This window comes from Theropithecus gelada, chromosome 2 (assembly GCF_003255815.1).
Source record: "Theropithecus gelada isolate Dixy chromosome 2, Tgel_1.0, whole genome shotgun sequence".
In the NCBI taxonomy this organism is placed as follows: domain Eukaryota; kingdom Metazoa; phylum Chordata; class Mammalia; order Primates; family Cercopithecidae; genus Theropithecus; species Theropithecus gelada.
Window position 1 is genome coordinate 134,065,707 of NC_037669.1, and position 21,093 is coordinate 134,086,799.

At 37.8% G+C, this 21,093-nt stretch overlaps 1 pseudogene across 1 annotated transcript; it reads right to left on the reverse strand.

Annotated features, from left to right (window-relative positions):
* Positions 1–11,983: 11,983 nt before the first annotated feature.
* On the reverse strand, positions 11,984–12,740 carry LOC112619570 (annotated as a pseudogene). Its single transcript, XR_003118252.1, has one exon. The product of XR_003118252.1 is annotated as a peptidyl-prolyl cis-trans isomerase A pseudogene (transcript).
* Between the last annotated feature and the right edge of the window lie 8,353 nt (positions 12,741–21,093).

Consider the following 21,093-nt stretch of genomic DNA (forward strand, 5'->3'; position numbering starts at 1 on the left):
TCCCTGCAAAGGACACGCACTCATCATTTTTTATTGCTGCATAGTATTCCATGGTGTATATGTGCCACATTTTCTTTATCCAGTTTATCATTGATGGGCATTTGGGTTGGATCCAAGTCTTTGCTATTGTGAACAGTGCTGCAATGAACATACGTGTGCATGCGTCTTTATAGTAGAATGATTTATAATCCTTTGGGTATATACCAGGAATGGGATTGCTGGGTCAAATATTTCTGGTTCTAGATCCTTGAGGAATTGCCACACTGTCTTCCACAGTGGGTGAATTAATTTACAGTCCCACCAACAGTGTAAAAGTGTTCCTATTTCTCCACATCCTCTCTAGCATCTGTTATTTCCTTGCTTTTTAATAATTGCCATTCTAACTGGCATGGGATGATATCTCATTGTGGTTTTGATTTGCATTTCTCTAATGACCAGTGATGATGAGCTTTTTTTCATATGTTTTTTCTCTGCATAAATGTCTTCTTTTGAGAAGTATCTGTTCATATCCTTTGCCCACTTTTTGATTTTTTTTTCTTGTGTATTTGTTGAAGTTCTTTGTAGATTCTGGCTATTAGTCCTTTGTCAGATGGATAGATTGGATAGATTGCAAAAATTTTCTCCCATTCTGTAAGTTGCCTGTTCACTCTGGTGATAGTTTCTTTTGCTGTGCAGAAGTTTAGTTTAATTAGATTGCATTTATCAATTTTGGCTTTGATTGCCATTGCTTTTGGTGTTTTAGTCATGAAGTCTTTGCCCGTGCCTATGCCCTGAATGGTATTGCCTAGGTTTTCTTCTGGGGTTTTTATGGTTTTAGGGCTTATGTTTAAGTCTTTAATCCATCTTGAGTTAATTTTTGTATAAGGTATAAGTAAAGGGTCCAGTTTCAGTTTTATGCATATGGCTAGCCAGTTTTCCCAACACCACTTATTAAATAGGGAATCCTTTCCCCATTGCTTGTTTTTGTCAGGTTTGTCAAAGATCAGATGGTTGTTGATGTGTGTGGTGTTATTTCTGACATTGGTCTGCATATCTGTTTTTGTACCAGTACCAAGCAGTTTGGGTTACTATAGACTTGTAGTATAGTTTGAGTCAGGTAGCATGATGCCTCCAGGTTTGTTCTTTTTGCTTAGGATTGTCTTGGCTATATGGGGCCTTTTTTGGTTCCACATGAAATTCAGAATAGTTTTAATTAATTCTGTGAAGAAATACAAAGAAGGGCATTACATAATTGTAAAGGGAAGAGTGCAACAAGAAGAGCTAATTTTATGTATGTGTATATATATATATATATACACACACACACACACACACACACACACATACACACACACACCCCTAATACAGGAGTACCCAGATTCATAAAGCAAGTTATTAGAGATCTGCAAAGAGACTTAGACCCCCACACAATAATCAATAATAGTGGAAGACTTTAACACCTCACTGTCAATATTAGACAGATCAATGAGACAGAAAATTAACAAGGATATCTAGGACTTGAACTCAGCTCTGGAACAAGCAGACCTAATACAAATCTACAGAATTCTCCACCAGAAATCAATAGAATATACATTCTTCTCAGCACCATATAGCACTTATTCTAAAATTGACTACATAATTGGAAGTAAAACACTCCTCAGCAAATGCAAAAGAATGGACATCATAATAAACAGTTTCTCAGACCATAGTGCAATCAAATTAGAACTCAAGATTAAGAAACTCAGTCAAAACTGCACAACTACATGGAAACTGAGCAACCTGCTCCTGAATGAATACTGGATAAATAACAAAATTAAGGCAGAAATAAATAAATTCTTTGAAACCAGTGAGAACAAAGACACAACATACCAGAATCTCTGGGACACAGCTAAAGCAGTGTGTAGAGGGAAATTTATAGCACTAAATGCCCACAGGAGAAAGTGGGAAAGATCTAAAATCGACATCCTAACATTACAATGAAAGGAACTAGATAAGCGAGAGCAAACAAATTCAAAAGCTAGCGGAAGAAAAGAAATAACTAAGATTAGAGCAGAACTGAAGGAGATAGAGACACAAAAAGCCCTTCAAAAAAATAAATGAATCCAGGAGCTGTTTTGTTTTGTTTTGTTTTTTGAAGAGATTAACAAAGTAGATAGACTGACAGACTAATACAAAAGAAAATAGAGAAGAATCAAATAGACACAATAAAAAATGAAAAAGGGATATCACCACTGATCCCACAGAAATACAAACTACCATCAGAGAATACTATAAACACCTCTATGCAAATAAACAAGAAAAATCTAGAAGAAATTGATAAATTCCTGAACACATACACCCTCCCAAGACTAAATCAGAAAGAAGTCGAATCCCTGAATAGACCAATAACGAGTTCTGAAATTGAGACCGTAATTAATAGCCTACCAACCAATAAAAACCAAGGACCAGACAGATTCACAGCCGAATTCTACTGGAGGTACAAAGAGGAGCTGGTACCATTCCTTCTGAAACTATTCCAAAGAATAGAAAAGGAGGGACTCCTTCCTAACTCATTTTATGAGGCCAGGATCATCCTAATACCAAATCCTGGCAGGGATACAACAAAAAAGGAAAATTTTAGGCCAATATCCCTGATGAACATCGATGAGAAAATCCTCAATAAAATACTGGCAAACCGAATCCAGCAGCACATCAAAAAGCGTATCCACCATGATCAAGTCGACTTCATCAATGGGATGCAAGTCTGCTTCAACATATGTAAATCAATAAACATAAACCATCACATAAACAGAATCAATGACAAAAACCACATGATTATCTCAATAGATGCAGAAAAGGCCTTCGACAAAATTCAACACTCCTTCATGCCAAAAACACTCAATAAACTAGGTATTGATGGAATGTATCCCAAAATAATAAGAACTATTTATGCCAAACCCACAGCCAATATCATACTGAATGGGCAAAACCTGGAAGCATTCCCTTTGAAAACTGGCACAAGGCAAGAATGCCCTCCTATTCAACATAGTATTGGAAGTTCTGGCCAGGGCAATCAGGCAAGAGAAATAAAGGGTATTCAGATAGGAAGAGAGGAAGTCAAATTGTCTCTGTTTGCAGATGACATGATTGTATGTTTAGAAAACCCTATTGCCTCAGCCCAAAATCTCCTTAAGCTGACAAGCAACTTCAGCAAAGTCTCAGGATACAAAATCAATGTGCAAAAATCACAAGCATTCTTATACACCAATAACAGACAATCAGAGAGCCAAATCATGAGTGAACGCCCATTCACAATTGCTACAAAGAGAATAAAATACCTAGGAATCCAACTTACAAGGGATGTGAAAGACCTCTTCATGGAGAACTACAAGCCACTGCTTAGCAAAATAAGATAGGACACAAACAAATGGAAAAACATTCCATGCTCATGGATAGGAAGAATCAATATTGTGAAAATGGCCATACTGCCAAAAGCAATTTATAGATTCAATGCTATCCCCTTCAAACATACTCCATTTTTAGAAGTTATCAATACTTATGCCATTTTTCAATTCTCTTTCATTTTCTATAAAGAGGTTTTTTTTCCCCTTTTTGTTCTATGACCAGAATTGACAGAACTCAGATATGATTAGTATTGCAAGCTGATTGCCCAAATGGCCTAAGAAACAGGGATGGGGAGGAGCACCACACATTTACTTTCCTTTAGTTCCATTCCATAATATTAATTTTTCTAAATCTCCTCTGATTTTTCTTAAGTCTAAGGGTTTTGGTGTTAAAAATGAGTAATTCTGATTGTGGCTTTCTTTTAACTTTCATTTTAAGTTCAAGGGTACATGTGCAGGTTTGTTATATAGGTACACCTGTGTCATGAGGGTTTGTTGTACATATTATTTCATCACCCAGGTATCAAGCCTAGTACCTTAGTTATTTTCCTGACCCTTTCCCTCATCCCATCTTACATACTCCAGTGGCCCCAATGTGTGTTTTTCCCCCTCTATGTGTCCATGTGTTCCCATCATTTATCTCCTACTTAAAAGTGAGAACATGCAATATTTGGTTTTCTGTTCCTGCATTATTTTGCTAAGGACAATGGACTACAGCTCCATTCCTGTTCCTGCAAAAGACATGATCTCATTCTTTTTTATGGCTGCATAGTATTCCATGGTGTAAATGCACCATATTTTCTTTGTTCAGTCTATCACTGATGGGCATTTAGGTTGATTCCACGTCTTTGCTGTTGTGAATAGTGCTGCAATGAACCTACCTGTGCATATGTCTTTATGGTAGAATGATTTATATCCCTTTGGGTATATACCCAGTAATGGAGGTATTGGGTTCAAATGGCAGTTATGTTTTTAGGTCTTTGAGGAATTGTCACACTGTTTTCCACAATGATTGAACTAATTTAGACTCCCACCAACAGTGTATAAGCATTCCTTTTTCCTTACAATCTTGACTGTACCTGGTTGTTTTTTTTTTCCACTTTTTAATAGTAGCCATTCTGACTGGTGTGAGATGGTATCTCATTGTGATTTTGATTTGCATTTCTCTAGTTATCAGTGATGTTGACCTTTTTTTCATATGTTTGTTAGTTGCATGTATGTCTTCTTTTGAAAAGTGTCTGTTCATGTCCTTTCCCACTTTTTAATGAGGTTGTTAGTTTTTTTTCTTGTAAGTTTATTTAAGTTCCTTATAGATGCTGGATATTAGACCTTTGTCACATGTATAGTTTGCCAATGGTATTGCCTAGGTTGTCTTTCAGGGTTTTTATAGTGTTGGGTTTTATCTTTAAGTCCTTGATCCATCTTGAGTTGATTTTTGTTTATGGTACAAAGAAGGGGTCCAGTTTCAATCTTCTGCATATGGCTGTCCAGTTATCCCAGCACCATTTCATGAATAGGGAGGCCTTCCCCATTGCTTGTTTTTGTCAGCTTTGTCAAAGATCAGATGGTTTTAGGTGTGCAGCCTTATTTCTGAGCTCTCTATTCTATTCCATTGGTCTATGTGTCTATTTTTTTGTTTCAACACCATGATGTTTTGGTTACTGTAGCCCTGTTGTATAGTTTGAAGTTGGGTAGCATGATGCCTCCAAATTGTGGCTTTTAGGGAATAATTTTTATTTGTTTAAATTTTGTAGATTTTTATTAAGCAGGTTTTCAAACACTTTTTAAGAGAGATATGATTACAAGATGAGTATTGTGATGACGTCTTCTAATAACTTTGTGCTTTACAGGGTTATGGGTAGTTAAGGTATCACAATTATAGAGTATAGCATGAGAATCGCTAGAGGCATGAGAATAGCTAGAACCTGGGAGGTGGAGGTTGCAGTGAGTCGAGATCACGCTTCTGCACTCCAGCCTGGGCACAGAGCCAGATTCTGTCTCACAAAAGAAATGGATGAGAATGGAGTGAATATACTAGTGGAAGTGTTAGCATTGAACAGGAAGAGAGATGTCAGTTCTTTTGAGGAAGAAGAGAAGAAAATGAGACCGAGTAAAGGTACACAGACATTTTAAAGTGTCCGGCAGGAAAGATATTGGGTCTCAAGTTATGTTGATCCTGGTTTTAGAGAAATCTGCTGGAATGTGAAGGGATTGTCCAAGATTTAACCAATTTTTATAGGGTATAATAAGCAAGGGGGTCAACAAATGCCAAGGAGGATAACTAATCATAAATGAGCCTTGACTGATTTTAGAGGGACAGGCAGGTGTGTCATGGGTGGGCTGGGACTTAGCGGGTTAAGGGTGGGAAACTAGGCTGCCACCAGTGTCTCCTGCTCCTTAAATATTGATTTTATTTTTAGCCTAGAGAAAAACACATAAATGTTAGTATGGTATAAAAAATTATAAAACGTGAAGTCCAATAGAAATGCCATTTGAGTTCCATATTCCTGTGTTCTGTAAGCGTAAGTGACTGAAAATGGACTGTAATATATGTCTAACATGATCTAGTCAGGAAAGGTCTAAATGTAGTAGCTTCAATGAAGTGGCCCTCCTACTACTTTCCATCTCAGAGCCAATAGAATTTATAGGATTGACTCAGGGTGGAGTGTGGAGTAATGGTGTGAGTAGCCTCTTTCTCTTTCTCTTTTGCTGACTTGTTATAAATAACCTGAAATATAGTTTAGAGAAATCATAACAGAATGTCGTTCTTAGTGGGACTTAATAATAATCAATCAGCACACAGAAAAGAAATGAAATATATATAGTCTTTCTACTTTGATCCTTTTGTGAAGTGGAATCTATATAAAAATCTGTGTTTATATAGAGGCTCAAGCAGTTGTAAGAAAAATATAAGTCATAAAATATAATTGGGATGAAGTTAGAAAGTCATGGGTAGATGGAAGTGGTTAACAGTACAGGGATAACATAAGTTTACCAGCCACGTTTTGCATGGCTGATAATAGTTAAGTAGTATAAGGTTAATTTAAGTAGATGATGTATCTTGTGAGAATTTATGTTTAACTAAAAAAATTATAATAAAAAATCACATGAACTGGAAGTCAGGAGAGGCTGAGTTGTGGTTCTGAGTTTTCTGGGAACTGAGGTGCAACCTTAACTTCCCTGGGCCCTGTTTTCTTCACCTGTGAAATAATGGGGCTGGATTGAGGTGCCTTCAGCTGTAACAGCCTATGATTCTAGTCTCAAAAGTAGCAGGTTGGCCAAAATGTATCTGAAGGGATCATATAGGCAGTTTGGTGGTTACATCATTACATTACTGTACATCAAATGTAGTGAAATGAGCACTGAACAAGGACTGCATTGTACTTCTTCCTCTTGTTAGCTTTGTCACGTAAGTTATCTGATCTCTAGTGGGGTAAGCAGAATCATGTCCCTCTTCCACGTCCCACCCAAGATATTCATGCCGTAATCCTTGGAATTTGTGATATGGTACGTTATGTGGAAAAAGGAAATTTGAAGTTGCAATTATGTTACAAATTTTAAAATAGGGACATTAGTATTGATTAAGCAGCTCTTAAAAGTAGAAGCAGAAGGCAGAAGGGTAGATCAGTGACATCTGAGGAGGAAGAAGAGGCAGAAGGGATTTGAAGTGTGAGAGGAACTTGACCTGCCATTGCCGGCTTTGAAGATGGAGGAAAGTGGTTACAAGCCAAAAAAATGTGGGCAACATAGAGAAGCTGGGAATGGCTCTTAACTGACAGCCAGCAAGAAAACAGGGAACTCAGTTCTATCACTACAAGGCACTGAATTCTGTGACCAACCTGAATTGGCAAGGAAATAGATTATTTTCCTAGAGACTTGTATTAGGCTATTTTTTACACTGCTGTAAAGAAATACTTAAGACAGGGTAATTAAAGAAGTTTGTAAAGAAAAGAGGTTTGATTGGCTCATGGTTCTGCAGGCTATACAAGCAGGGCACTGGCATACACTTGGCTTCTGGAGAGTTTTCAGGAAGCTTTCAATCATGGTGGAAGGCAAATGGGAAGCAGGCATCTCACATGGTGAGAACAGGAGGAAGAGAGAGAGAGAATGTGTGTGTGTGAGGGGAGGGAAGTGTGGCACATCCTTAAACAACTAGAACTCATGAAAACTCACTCACTATTAGAGTGAAAACTCACTCACTATTAGAGCCATAAGGGATCTGCCCCCATGACTCCAACTCCTCACACCTGGCTCCACCTCCAACACTGGGGATTACATTTCAATATGGGACTTAGAAGGGTCATCATCCAAACAATTATCAAGACTCCAGAAAGGAATGCAGCTCTGCCAACACCTTTATATTAGTCTGGGGAGACCCATCTCAGACTTCTGACACAACTGTAAGAGCATAACCTTGTGTTGTAAGCTACCAAGTTTCTGGTTTGTCAATACTTCAAATCCCTTCTGCTTCTTCTTCCTCCTCAGATGCCACTGATTTACCCTTCTGCCTTCTGCTTCTACTTTTAAGAGCTGCTTAATCCAGGATAATGTCCCTATTTTAAAGTTTGTAGCATAATTGCAACTTCAAACCAGACAAAGAAGTTGCAAATAAATGAATAGAGAAACAAAGAATACACAAAACATACAGAAAACAAAAAGCAAAATGGTAGACATAAATCCTACTGTTTTTTTTTTTTGAGACGGAGTCTTGCTCTGTCCCCCAGGCTGGAATGCAGTGGAACCATCTCTGCTCACTGCAAGCTCCGCCTCCCGGGTTCACGCCATTCTCCTACCTCAGCCTCCAGAGTAGCTGGGACTACGGGCGCCCACCACCGCGCCCGGCTAATTTTTTTTGTATTTTTAGTAGAGACAGGGTTTCACCGTGTTAGCCAGGATGGTCTCAATCTCCTGACCTCGTGATCCGCCTGCCTTGGCCTCCCAAAGTGCTGGGATTACAGGCTTGAGCCACCGCGCCCGGCCAAATCCTACTTTTATCAGTAATTACATTAAATGTAAATGAGTAAACACTTCAATCAAAAGGCAGAAAGTGGCTAAATGAATAAAAAGACATAATCTAACTATGTATTGTCTACAAGACATACTCTTTAGATTCAAAAAACAGAGGTTGGAAATAAAATACAGAAAAAGACATACCTTGCAAGCAGTAACCAAAAGAGAGTAGGAGTGGCTATAAAAAAATTTTAAAAATTGTTACTAGATTTTAAAAAAATTGTTACTAGAGACAAAGAAAAAACTCTTTATAATGGTGAAAGGATTAACATGTCAAGAAAACAAACGTAACAATATAGATGTATATGCATATAGCAATAGAGCTCCAAATTACATGAAGAAAAAGTGATAGACTTGAGAAGAGAAATAAACAATTTAACAACAGCAGAATATACATTCTTCTATAGTGCATATGGGCTATTATTTAGGATTGGCCATATGTTAGCCCATAAATCAAATATCAATACATATAAAAGGACTGAAATAATTTAAGTTATGTTCTCTGACTGCAATGCAATGAACTGAAGAATAAATAACAAAGGAAATTTGAGAAATTTAAAAATATGTGGAAATCAAACAACACACTCTTAAATAATCAATGGATGAAAAAAGAAATTACAAGGTAAATTAGAAAGTACTTTGAGGTGAATGAAATAAAGCACAACATAATAAAACTTATGGGATTTGGATAAAGCAGTGCTTAGAAGGAAATTTATAGCTGTAAATGCCTATATTAACAAAGAAGAAATATCTTTTTTCGTTTTTTTTATTATACTTTAAGTTCTAGGGTACATGTGCACAACGTGCAGATTTGTTACATACTTATACATGTGCCCTGTTGGTTTGTTGCACTCATCAACTTGTCATTTACATTAGGTATTTCTCCTAATGCTATCCCTCCCCCAGCCCCGTACGCACTGACAGGCGCCATTGTGTGATGTTCCCTGCCCTATGTCCATGTGTTCTCACTGTTCAACTCCCACCTAAGAGTGAGAACATGCAGTGTTTGTTTTCTGTCCTTGTGATAGTTTGTTGAAAATGATGGTTTCCAGCTTCATCCATGTCCCTGCAAAGGACATGAACTCATCATTTCTTATGGCTGCATAGTATTCCATGGTGTATATGTGCCACATTTTCTTAATCCAGTCTATCATTGATGGACATTTGGATTGGTTCCAAGTCTTTGCTATTGTGAATAGTGCTGCAATAAACATACCTGTGTCTTTATAGTAGCATGATTTATAATCCTTTGGGTACATACCTAGTAATGGGATCACTGGATCAAATGGTATTTCAGTTCTAGATCCTCAAGGAATCACCACACTATCTTCTGCAATAGTTGGACTAATTTACACTCCCACCAACAGTGTAAAAGCATTCGTATTTCTCCACATCGTCCCCAGCACCTGTTGTTTCCTGACTTTTTAATGATCGCCATTCTAACTGGCATGAGATGGTATCTCATTGTAGTTTTGATTTGCGTTTCTCTGATGACCAGTGATGATAAGCTTTTTCATGTGTCTGTTGACTGCATAAGTGTGTTCTTTTGAGAAGTGTCTGTTCATATCCTTTGCCCACTTTTTGATGGGGTTGTTTATTTTTTTCTTGTACATTTGTTTGAGTTCTTTGTAGATTCTGGATATTAGCCCTTTGTCAGATGGGTAGATTGCAAAAATTTTCTCCCATTCTGTAAGTTGCCTGTTCACTCTGATGATAGTTTCTTTTGCTGTGCAGAAGCTCTTTAGTTTAATTAGATCCCATTTGTCTATTTTGGCATTTGTTGCCATTGCTTTGGTGTTTTAGTCATGAAGTCTTTGCCCATGCCTATGTCCTGACTGTTATTGCCTAGGTTTTCTTCTAGGGTTTTTATGGTTTTAGGTCTTACATTTAAGTCTTTAATCCATCTTGAGTTAATTTTTGTATGAGGTGTAAGGAAGGGATCCAGTTTCAACTTTCTACATATGTCTAGCCAGTTTTCCCAGCACCATTTATTAAATAGGGAATCCTTTCCCCATTGCTTGTTTTTGTCAGGCTTGTCAAAGATCAGATGGTTGTTGATGTGTGGTGTTATTTCTGAGGGCTCTGTTCTGTTCCATTGGTCTATATCTCTGTTTTGGTACCAGTACCATGCTATTTTGGTTACTGTAGCCTTGTAGTATAGTTTGAGGTCAGGTAACGTGATGCCTCCAGCTTTGTTCTTTTGCTTAGGATTGTCTTGGATATGTGGGCTTTTTTGTGATTCCATATGAACTTTAAAGTAGTTTTTTTCCAATTCCGTGAAGAAGGCCATTGGTAGCTTGATGGAGATGGCATTGAATCTAGAAATTACTTTGGGCAGTATGGCCATTTTCAAGATATTGATTCTTCCCATCCATGAGCATGGAATTTTCTTCCATTTGTGTGTGTCCTCTTTTATTTCATTGAGCAGTGGTTTATAGTTCTCCCTGAAGAGGTCCTTCACATCCCTTGCAAGTTGGATTCCTAGGTATTTTATTCTCTTTATAGCAATTGTGAATGGGAGTTCACTCATGATTTGGCTCTCTGTTTGTCTGTTACTGGCATATAGGAATGCTTGTGATTTTTACAGTTTGATTTTGTGTCCTGAGACTTTGCTGAAGTTGCTTATCAGCTTAAGGAGGTTTTGGGCTGAGATGATGGGGTTTTCTAAATATGCAATCATATCATCCGCAAACAGGGACAAGTTGACTTCCTCTTTTCCTCATTGAGTACCCTTTATTTCTTTTCTTGCCTGATTGCTCTGGCCAGAACTTCCAGTGCTATGTTGAATAGGAGTGGTGACAGAGGGCATCCTTGTGCTGGTTTTCAAAGGGAATGCTTCCAGTTTTTGCCCATTCAGTATGATATTGGTTGTGGGTTTGTCATAAATAGCTCTTATTATTTTGAAGTATGTTCCATCAATACCTAGTTTATTGAGAGTTTTTAGCATGAAGGGCTATTGAAGTTTGTCAAAGGCCTTTTCTGCATTTATTGAGATAATCATATGGTTTTTGTCACTGGTTCTGTTTATGTGATGGTTTATGATTATTGATTTACATATGTTGAACCAGACTTGCATCCCATGGATGAAGCTGACTTGATCATGGTGGATAAGCTTTTTGATTTGCTGCTGGATTTGATTTGCCAGTATTTTGTTGAGGATTTTCACATTGATGTTCATCAGGGATATTGGTCTAACATTCTCTTTTGTTTTCGTTGTCTCTCTGCCATACTTTGGTATCAAGATGATGTTGGCCTCATAAAATGAGTTAGGGAGGATTCCCTCTTTTTCTGTTGATTGGAAAAGTTTCAGAAGGAATGGTACTAGCTCCTTTTTGTACCTCTGGTAGAACTCAGCTGTGAATCCGTCTGGTCCTGGATTTTTTTGGTTAGTAGGCTATTAATTACTGCCTCAATTTCAGAACCTGTTCAGAACCTGTTATTGGTCTATTCAGAGATTCAACTTGCTGGTTTAGTCTTGGGAAGGTGTATATGTCCAGGAATTTATCAATTTCTTCTAGATTTTTTCTGGTTTATTTGTGTAGATGTGTGTATAGTATTCTCTGATGGTAGTTTGTATTTCTGTGGGATCAGTGGTGATATCCCCTTTACCATTTTTTTTAATTGTTACTTAGTTTTTATTTCATAATCATAAACTTAACTCTGCAATCCAGCTAGGCATGGGAGAGAACAAGGAAAACATGGAACCCAAAGGGAACTGCAGCGAGAGCACAAAGATTCTAGGATACTGCGAGCAAATGCGGTGGAGGGGTGCTCTCCTGAGCTACAGAAGGAATGGTCTGGTGGTTAAGATAAAACACAAGTCAAACTTATTCGAGTTGTCCACAGTCAGCAATGGTGATCTTCTTGCTGGCCTTGCCATTCCTGGACCCAAAGCGCTCCATGGCCTCCACAATATTCATGCCTTCTTTCACTTTGCCAAAGACCACATGCTTGCCATCCAACCACTCAGTCTTGGCAGTGCAGATGAAAAACTGGGAACCATTTGTGTTGGGTCCAGCATTTGCCATGGACAAGATGCCAAGACCTGTATGCTTTAGGATGAAGTTCTCATCTTCAAATTTCTCCCCATAGATGGACTTGCCACCAGTGCCATTATGGCGTGTGAAGTCACCACCCTGACACATAAACCCTGGAATAATTCTGTGAAAGCAGGAACCCTTATAACCAAATCCTTTCTCTCCAGTGCTCAGAGCACGAAAATTTTCTGCTGTCTTTGGAAACTTGTCTGCAAACAGCTCGAAGGAGACGCGGCCCAAGGGCTCGCCGTCGACGGCAATGTCGAAGAACACGGTAGGGTTGACCATGGCTAGTAGTACAGGACTTTCCTCGGCAGCAGCGTCTGCAAAGCCCCCTTTACCATTTTTTATTGCATCTATTTGATTCTTCTATTTTCAAGAAGAAAGATATTAAATCAGTAACTTAACTTGCAGTTTTTTTTTTTTTTTGACGGAGTCTTGCTCTGTCACCAGGCTGGAGTGCAGTGACATGATCTTGGCTCACTGCAACCTCCAACTCCCTAGTTCAAGCAATTCTCCTCCCTCAGCCTCCTGAGTAGATGGATTGCAGGCACGCACCACCATGCCCAGCTACTTTTTGTATTTTTAGTAGAGACGGAGTTTCACCTTGTTGGCCAGGATGGTCCCAATCTCCTGACCTCGTGATCTGCCTGCCTCAGTCTCCCAAAGTGCTGGGATTACAGACATGAGCCACCGTGCCCAGCCTAACTTCCAGTTTTAAGAAACTTGATAAATAAAAGCAAACAAAATCCAATGCAAGCGTAAGAAAGGAAATACTAAAAATTGGACTGGGAATAAATGAAATGCAGAATAGATAAATAATAGAGGAAATCAACAAGGCCAGAAGTTGGTTCTTTGAAAAGAGCAACAAAATTGACAAACGTTAAGCTAGGCTGACTGAAAAAAAAAAAAAATAAGACGCGGATGACTAAAATCAAGGATGAAAAAAGGGATACTTTACAGAAATAAAAGGATTATAAGGGAATAATATGAATAATTATATACCAACAAATAAGGTAACCAAAATCAAATGGATATCTATATAACCAAGAGAACTGGGTATATTTATATGCTCAAGAGAATTGAAAACATGCCCTCACAAAACCATGTACATGTATGATCATCGTAGCATTGTTCATAGTAGCCAAAAAAAATGAGAAACATAATGAGAACATGAACGTGCATCAGTTAATGAAAGGATACACAAAATATAGTATACCCACACAATCAAATATTACTCAGCCAAGAAAAGGAATGGAATAATACTATATGCAACCACATGAATGAACCTTGAAATCATTATGCTAAGTAAAAGAAGCCAGATACAAAAGGCCACATGTTGTCTGATGCTATTTATATAAAATGCCCAGAATTGGCAAATCCATAGAGACAGAAAGTAGAGTAGTCATTGTTGGGAGTGATAGATGGGGAGGACTGCTAATGGGTTTCTTTTTGGAAATAACGAAAATTTTCTGAAATTAGATAGTGATAAGGATTTGTATTAGTTTCCTAGGGCTGCCATAACAGATTACTACAAACTTGGTTGCTTAAAACAACAGAAATTTATTATCTCATTATTCTAGAGGCCAGAAGTAAAAAACCAGTATGTTGGCAGGGTTAGTTCATTTGTGGAGGCTCTGACAAAGAAGTCATTAACTGCTTTTCTCCTACCTTCTGGTGGGTTGCTGGCAATTTTTGGTGTTCCTTGGCTTACAGACACATTAGTCCAGTCTTTGCCTTCATCTCTACATCATCTTCTTCTCTGTGTTTCTCCTCCTTTGTGTCTTTTCTTCTTTTGATGAGAATACTTTCCATTGGATTGAAGACCCATTGAATAATCCGAGCTGAATTCATCTTGTGAAGCTTAACTTAATTACATCTATTAAAAAATAAAGTCACATTCTCAGGATCTGGGTAAATGTGTCTTTAGAGAGGCCACCATTCAACCCACCACAGAGTTGAACAACTTTGTGAATATACTAAAACAACTGAATTGTACACTTTAAAAGGATGAATTTCATAATTTGCAAGTTATATTTCAATAAAAAAGAGATAATTCAAAAAATGCTTTCACAATATTTTATAGCTATATCTTTATAAAGGATAATTATTAAAGATCTGTTGTAGACTTAAAATATTTAAGAATTATTATTATTAATTTTTAATTTACCAAAGTTTACAAATAAAGATATGAAACTCTTCAAAGAATACTTTGGGAAATATTTTCTTCTTTTCACTACCATACTTAGCCATATTTGCTTTGAAAAAATTTTTGAGATAAAAATTAAAGTAGATGCATTTCTAAGCAGTTACTGCTCCTATCCTTCATTTCCTACTTTTCTGCATACATTCTACATAATAAATGCAAATTTAAAAAACACCATGTTTTTCAGGTAGCTATAATATATCAGTTTCACCTGAATGCCCCAGAATTTTAATTTCTCAACTTCCTTATTAGTATAATTGTGTCTGCCATCACTTATTATTTGATGGCACTTATCATGTGTGATTTAGAATGGAAGTAACTGACCCAAGATAACAAAATAGGAGATCATAGTTCTACCTGGCTGAGGAGGCCTCAAAATCATGGCAGAAGGCAAAGGAGGAGAAAAGACATGTCTTACATGGTGGCAGGCAGGAGAAAGTATGTGCAGGGAAACTCCCCTTTATAAAATGATCAGATTTTATGAGACTTATTCACTATCATGAGAACAGCATGGGAAAGACCCACTCCCATGATTCAATTACCTCCCACCAGACCCCTCCTGTGACATGTGGGAATTATGAAAGCTACAATTCAAGGGAAGATTTGGGTGGGGACACAGCCAAACCGTATCATTAAACAAAGGGTTTCTTCTGTGGAATGGGATTGCTGCGTTCAATAGTATTTCTGTTTTTAGGTCTTTGAGGAATCACCACACTGTCTTCCACAATGGTTAAACTAATTTACACTCCAAACAACTGTGCACACACATTTCATTTTCTTTACAACCTCACCAGCATCTGTTACTTTTTGACTTGTTAATGTAGTCATCTGACTGGTGTGAGCTGGTATCTCTTTGTGGTTTTGATTTGCATTTCTCTAATGATCAGTGATGTTGAGCTTTTTTTCATATGCTTGTTGGCTGCATGTATGTCTTCTTTTGAAAACTGTATGTTCATGTGCTTTGCCCACTTTTTTGAGGTTGTTAGTTTTTTTCTTGTAAATTTGTTTAAGTTTCTTACAGATGCTGGATATTAGACATTTGTCAATTGTGTAGTTTACAAAAATTTTCTCCTGTTCCATAGGTTGTCTGTTTACTGATAGTTTCTTTTGCTGTGTAGAAGCTTTTTAGTTTAATTAGATCCCATTTGTCAAGTTTTGCTTTTGTTGCAACTGCTTTTGGTGTCTTTGTTATGAAACCTTTGCCTGTGACTATCTGCTGAATGTTATTGCCTATGTTGTCTTCCAGGGTTTTCTTAGTTTTGGGTTTTACATTTAAGTTGTTAATCATTTTTGAGTTAATTTTTGTATATGGTATGATATGGTTTGGATGAGTCCCCACCCAAATCTCATCTTGAATCCTATAATCCCCATGTTCCCTGGGAGGGACCAGGTGGGAGGTAATTGAATCATGGGGGTGGGCTTTTCTTGTGCTGTTCTGTGATATTGAGTAAGTCTCATGAGATCTGTTGGTTTTATAAATGGCAGTTCTGCACACGCTGTCTTGCGTGCTGCTATGTAAGATGTGCCTTTGCTCCTCCTTTGCCTTCTACCATGATTCTGAGGCCTCCCAAGCCATGTGGAACTGTGAGTCCATTAAACCTATTTTTCTTCATAAATTACCCAGTCTCGGATATTTCTTCATAGCATTATGAAAATGGACTAATACATGGCATAAGGAAAGAGTCCAGTTTTAATCTTCTTCACATGGCTATCCAGTTATCCCAGAACCATTGATTGAATAGGAATCATTTCCCCATTGCTTGTTTTTGTCAGATTTGTTGAAGATAAGATAGTTATAGGTATGCAGTCTTACTTCTGGATTCTCTATTTTGTTCCATTGGTCTATGTGGCTGTTTTTGTACCAGTTCCATTCTGTTTTGGTTACTGTAGCCCTGTAGTATAGCTTGAAGTCAGGTAGCCTGATGCCTCCAGTTTTGTTCTTTTTGCTTAGAATTTCCTTGGCTATTCAGGGTCTTCTTTGGTTACGTATGAATTTTAATATAGTTTTTTCTAGTTCTGTGAAGAATGTCAATGGTAGTTTAACAGAAATAGCATTGAATCTATAAATTGCTTTGAGCAGTACGGCCAATTTCATGATACTGATTCTTCCTTTCCATGAGCATGAGATATTTTTTCATTTGTGTTATCTCTGATTCTTTTGAGCAGTGGTTTGTAGTCTCCTTGCAGAGATCTTTCACCTTCTTAGTTAGCTGTATTCCTAAATATTTTTTTCTTTTGTGGCAATTATGAATGGAATTGCATTCCTAATTTTGCTCTTGGCTTGCCTGTGATTGGTGTGTAAAAATGCTAGTGATTTTTGCACATTGATTTTTTACCCTGAGACTTTCCTGAATTTTTTTTATCAGCTTATGGAACTTTTGGACTAAAACTATGGGTTTTTTAAAAATATAGGATCCTGTCATCTTGAAACAGGGATTGTTTGACTTCCTCTCTTCCTATTTGGATGCCCTTTGTTTCTTTCTCTTGCCTGATTGCTCTGGCCAGAATTTCCAATACTATGTTGAATAGGAATGTTAAGAGAGTGCATCCTTGTCTTACACTGGTTTTCAAGGGGAATGCTTCTAGCTTTTGCCCATTCAGGATGATGTTGGCTGTGGATTTGTCATATATGGTTCTTATTATTTTGATGATCTCCTATACATTCTATCACTCTTTTTCCACACAATTTTATTGCCTTTTACTCTGAACACATTGACATAGAAGCTAGCTAGAAAAGGATACTTTATATGTTAGTGTATTGCTTCAATATTTGTTAAAATGTGGCAAACCACTGGCATATTTTGAACAATTTTGTTTTCTTCCTTTACAAATAACAAAGGTGGGTTCTCATCTGTATGAGTTATGACGCAAATATATGCTTATCATTTTGCTGTAAAGTCTTTGGCAGTGGCCCATTTTTGCCTTATCCATTGAAAATAGTTGATTTTTAGGGCTTTATTTAAAATGAATGAATTATTTCCAGTTTATTTTTTATTGCAGATGAACCCACTGTTAGCTTATATTGCTGATTACCCACCTCGAACTTTAAGAGTTATATTAGGTCTCTTTCCCATCCCATTCTTCATGTTATTATGATTATTTTTTTGCTTATCATTTTCAACCCACATCTTAGTCCATCGGTCAAAGTATTGACAAGTATTTATTCAGTGCTTTCTCTTGGTCTAATGTTACAGAGGAAAGCAAAATGTAAGCTTTTGAAAAATTTGCATTCTTCTCAAGGAGTCAAGACTTATGGTCATGGAAACAGTATTTTTAAAACTAGAGAGAACTTTGGAGAATATCTATTTGAAGATGAGAAAAATGAGGCTCAGAGAGGTCAAGGGACTTACTCAAAGTCACAATGCTAGTTAGTGGCCAACCAAGGCTAGAAACCCACTATACCATGTTACTTCATCATGTAATAGGTGAAAAAGATTGCAGACATACTGCATTTGGAAATCTTTGTTTTTAATGAAGTCCACAGGTAAGATTTATGCCAACCTAATTTTAAAACAGCTGAGCTAGCTTATATAACTCTTTAAAAAATAATATGAGAGTCTCACAGACATTATATTGCTGGAGATAGAAAGCTGTTTGGCATTCAGGGCCATCTATGCTTTGGCCCTAGAAAGACAGTGTGATGTAGTGGAAGGAGACCATATTGAGATGGATTAAAATCTCAGCTTTGTCATTCATTTTGTGGCTTTCAGAAAGTCGTAGAACTATTTTGAATTGGTTTTTTGTTTACAAAGTGGGAGAGGTGCCAAAGGGTCATTGTGAGAATTAGCAATACAAGAATATCTGCAAAGTATTTGAAGAGAAAGAAAGAAAGAAGGAAGGAAAAGGACTATGTCATAGTATATGGTTAAGTGTTAAAGTACATGAGTTCAGCTATGAGGCTATGAGTGGTTTAGTAGGTCAAGGATAAAGGGTATTAATTTGGCTGAAAGTGAGTAAAGTAGGCATTCTGGGGAGGCAAGATATGCACTAGCTCTTGAAGGATGTATAGGAGTTGGATAGGTGGAATGGAGAGAGAGAAACCTTTCCAGGTTAGAAATGCTGGTAATTGATGTTCGAAGGGGGCGGAGCAAGATGGCCGAATAGGAGCAGCTCCAGTCTTCAACTCCCAGCGCCAGCGACACAGAAGACCGGTGATTTCTGCATTTTCAACTGAGCCTCTGCTGCTGTTACCCAGGCAAACAGGGTCTGGAGTGGACCTCAAGCAATCTCCAACAGACCTACAGCTGAGGGTCCTGACTGTTAGAAGGAAAACTATCAAACAGGAAGGACACCTACACCAAAACCCCATCAGTACATCACCATCATCAAAGACCAGAGGCAGATAAAACCACAAAGATGGGGAAAAAGCAGGGCAGAAAAGCTGGAAATTCAAAAAATAAGAGCGCATCTCCCCCGGCAAAGGAGCGCAGCTCATCGCCAGCAACGGATCAAAGCTGGACGGAGAATGACTTTGACGAGATGAGAGAAGAAGGCTTCAGTCCATCAAATTTCTCAGAGCTAAAGGAGGAATTACGTACCCAGCGCAAAGAAACTAAAAATCTTGAAAAAAAAGTGGAAGAATTGATGGCTAGAGTAATTAATGCAGAGAAGGTCATAAACGAAATGAAAGAGATGAAAACCATGACATGAGAAATACGTGACAAATGCACAAGCTTCAGTAACCGACTCGATCAACTGGAAGAAAGAGTATCAGCAATTGAGGATCAAATGAATGAAATGAAGCGAGAAGAGAAACCAAAAGAAAAAAGAAGAAAAAGAAATGAACAAAGCCTGCAAGAAGTATGGGATTATGTAAAAAGACCAAATCTACGTCTGATTGGGGTGCCTGAAAGTGAGGGGGAAAATGGAACCAAGTTGGAAAACACTCTTCAGGATATCATCCAGGAGAACTTCCCCAACCTAGTAGGGCAGGCCAACATTCAAATCCAGGAAATACAGAGAACGCCACAAAGATACTCCTCGAGAAGAGCAACTCCAAGGCACATAATTGCCAGATTCACCAAAGTTGAAATGAAGGAAAAAATCTTAAGGGCAGCCAGAGAGAAAGGTCGGGTTACCCACAAAGGGAAGCCCATCAGACTCACAGCAGATCTCTCGGCAGAAACTCTCCAAGCCAGAAGAGAGTGGGGGCCAATATTCAACATTCTTAAAGAAAAGAATTTTAAACCCAGAATTTCATATCCAGCCAAACTAAGTTTCATCAGTGAAGGAGAAATAAAATCCTTTACAGATAAGCAAATGCTTAGAGATTTTGTCACCACTAGGCCTGCCTTACAAGAGACCCTGAAGGAAGCACTCAACATGGAAAGGAACAACCGGTACCAGCCATCTCAAAAACATGCCAAAATGTAAAGACCATCGAGGCTAGGAAGAAACTGCATCAACTAATGAGCAAAATAACCAGTTAATATCATAATGGCAGGATCAAGTTCACACATAACAATCTTAACCTTAAATGTAAATGGACTAAATGCTCCAATGAAAAGACACAGACTGGCAAACTGGATAAAGAGTCAAGACCCATCAGTCTGCTGTATTCAGGAGACCCATCTCACACGCAGAGACATACATAGGCTCAAAATAAAGGGATGGAGGAAGATTTACCAAGCAAATGGAGAACAAAAAAAGCGGGGGTTGCAATACTAGTCTCTGATAAAACAGACTTTAAACCATCAAAGATCAAAAGAGACAAAGAAGGCCATTACATAATGGTAAAGGGATCAATTCAACAGGAAGAGCTAACTATCCTAAATATATATGCACCCAATACAGGAGCACCCAGATTCATAAAGCAAGTCCTTAGAGACTTACAAAGAGACTTAGACTCCCATACAATAATAATGGGAGACTTCAACACTCCACTGTCAACATTAGACAGATCAACGAGACAGAAAGTTAACAAGGATATCCAGGAATTGAACTCATCTCTGCAGCAAGCAGACCTAATAGACATCTATAGAACTCTCCACCCCAAATCAACTGAATATACATTCTTCTCAGCACCACATCGTACTTACTCCAAAATTGACCATATAATTGGAAGTAAAGCACTCCTCAGCAAATGTACAAGAACAGAAATTATAACACACTGTCTCTCAGACCACAGTGCAATCAAACTAGAACTTAGGACTAAGAAACTCAATCAAAACCGCTCAACTACATGGAAACTGAACAATCTGCTCCTGAATGACTACTGGGTACATAACGAAATGAAGGCAGAAATAAAGATGTTCTTTGAAACCAATGAGAACAAAGATACAACATACCAGAATCTCTGGGACACATTTAAAGCAGTGTGTAGAGGGAAATTTATAGCACTAAATGCCCACAAGAGAAAGCAGGAAAGATCAAAAATTGACACTCTAACGTCGCAATTAAAAGAACTAGAGAAGCAAGAGCAAACACATTCCAAAGCTAGCAGAAGGCAAGAAATAACTAAGATCAGAGCAGAACTGAA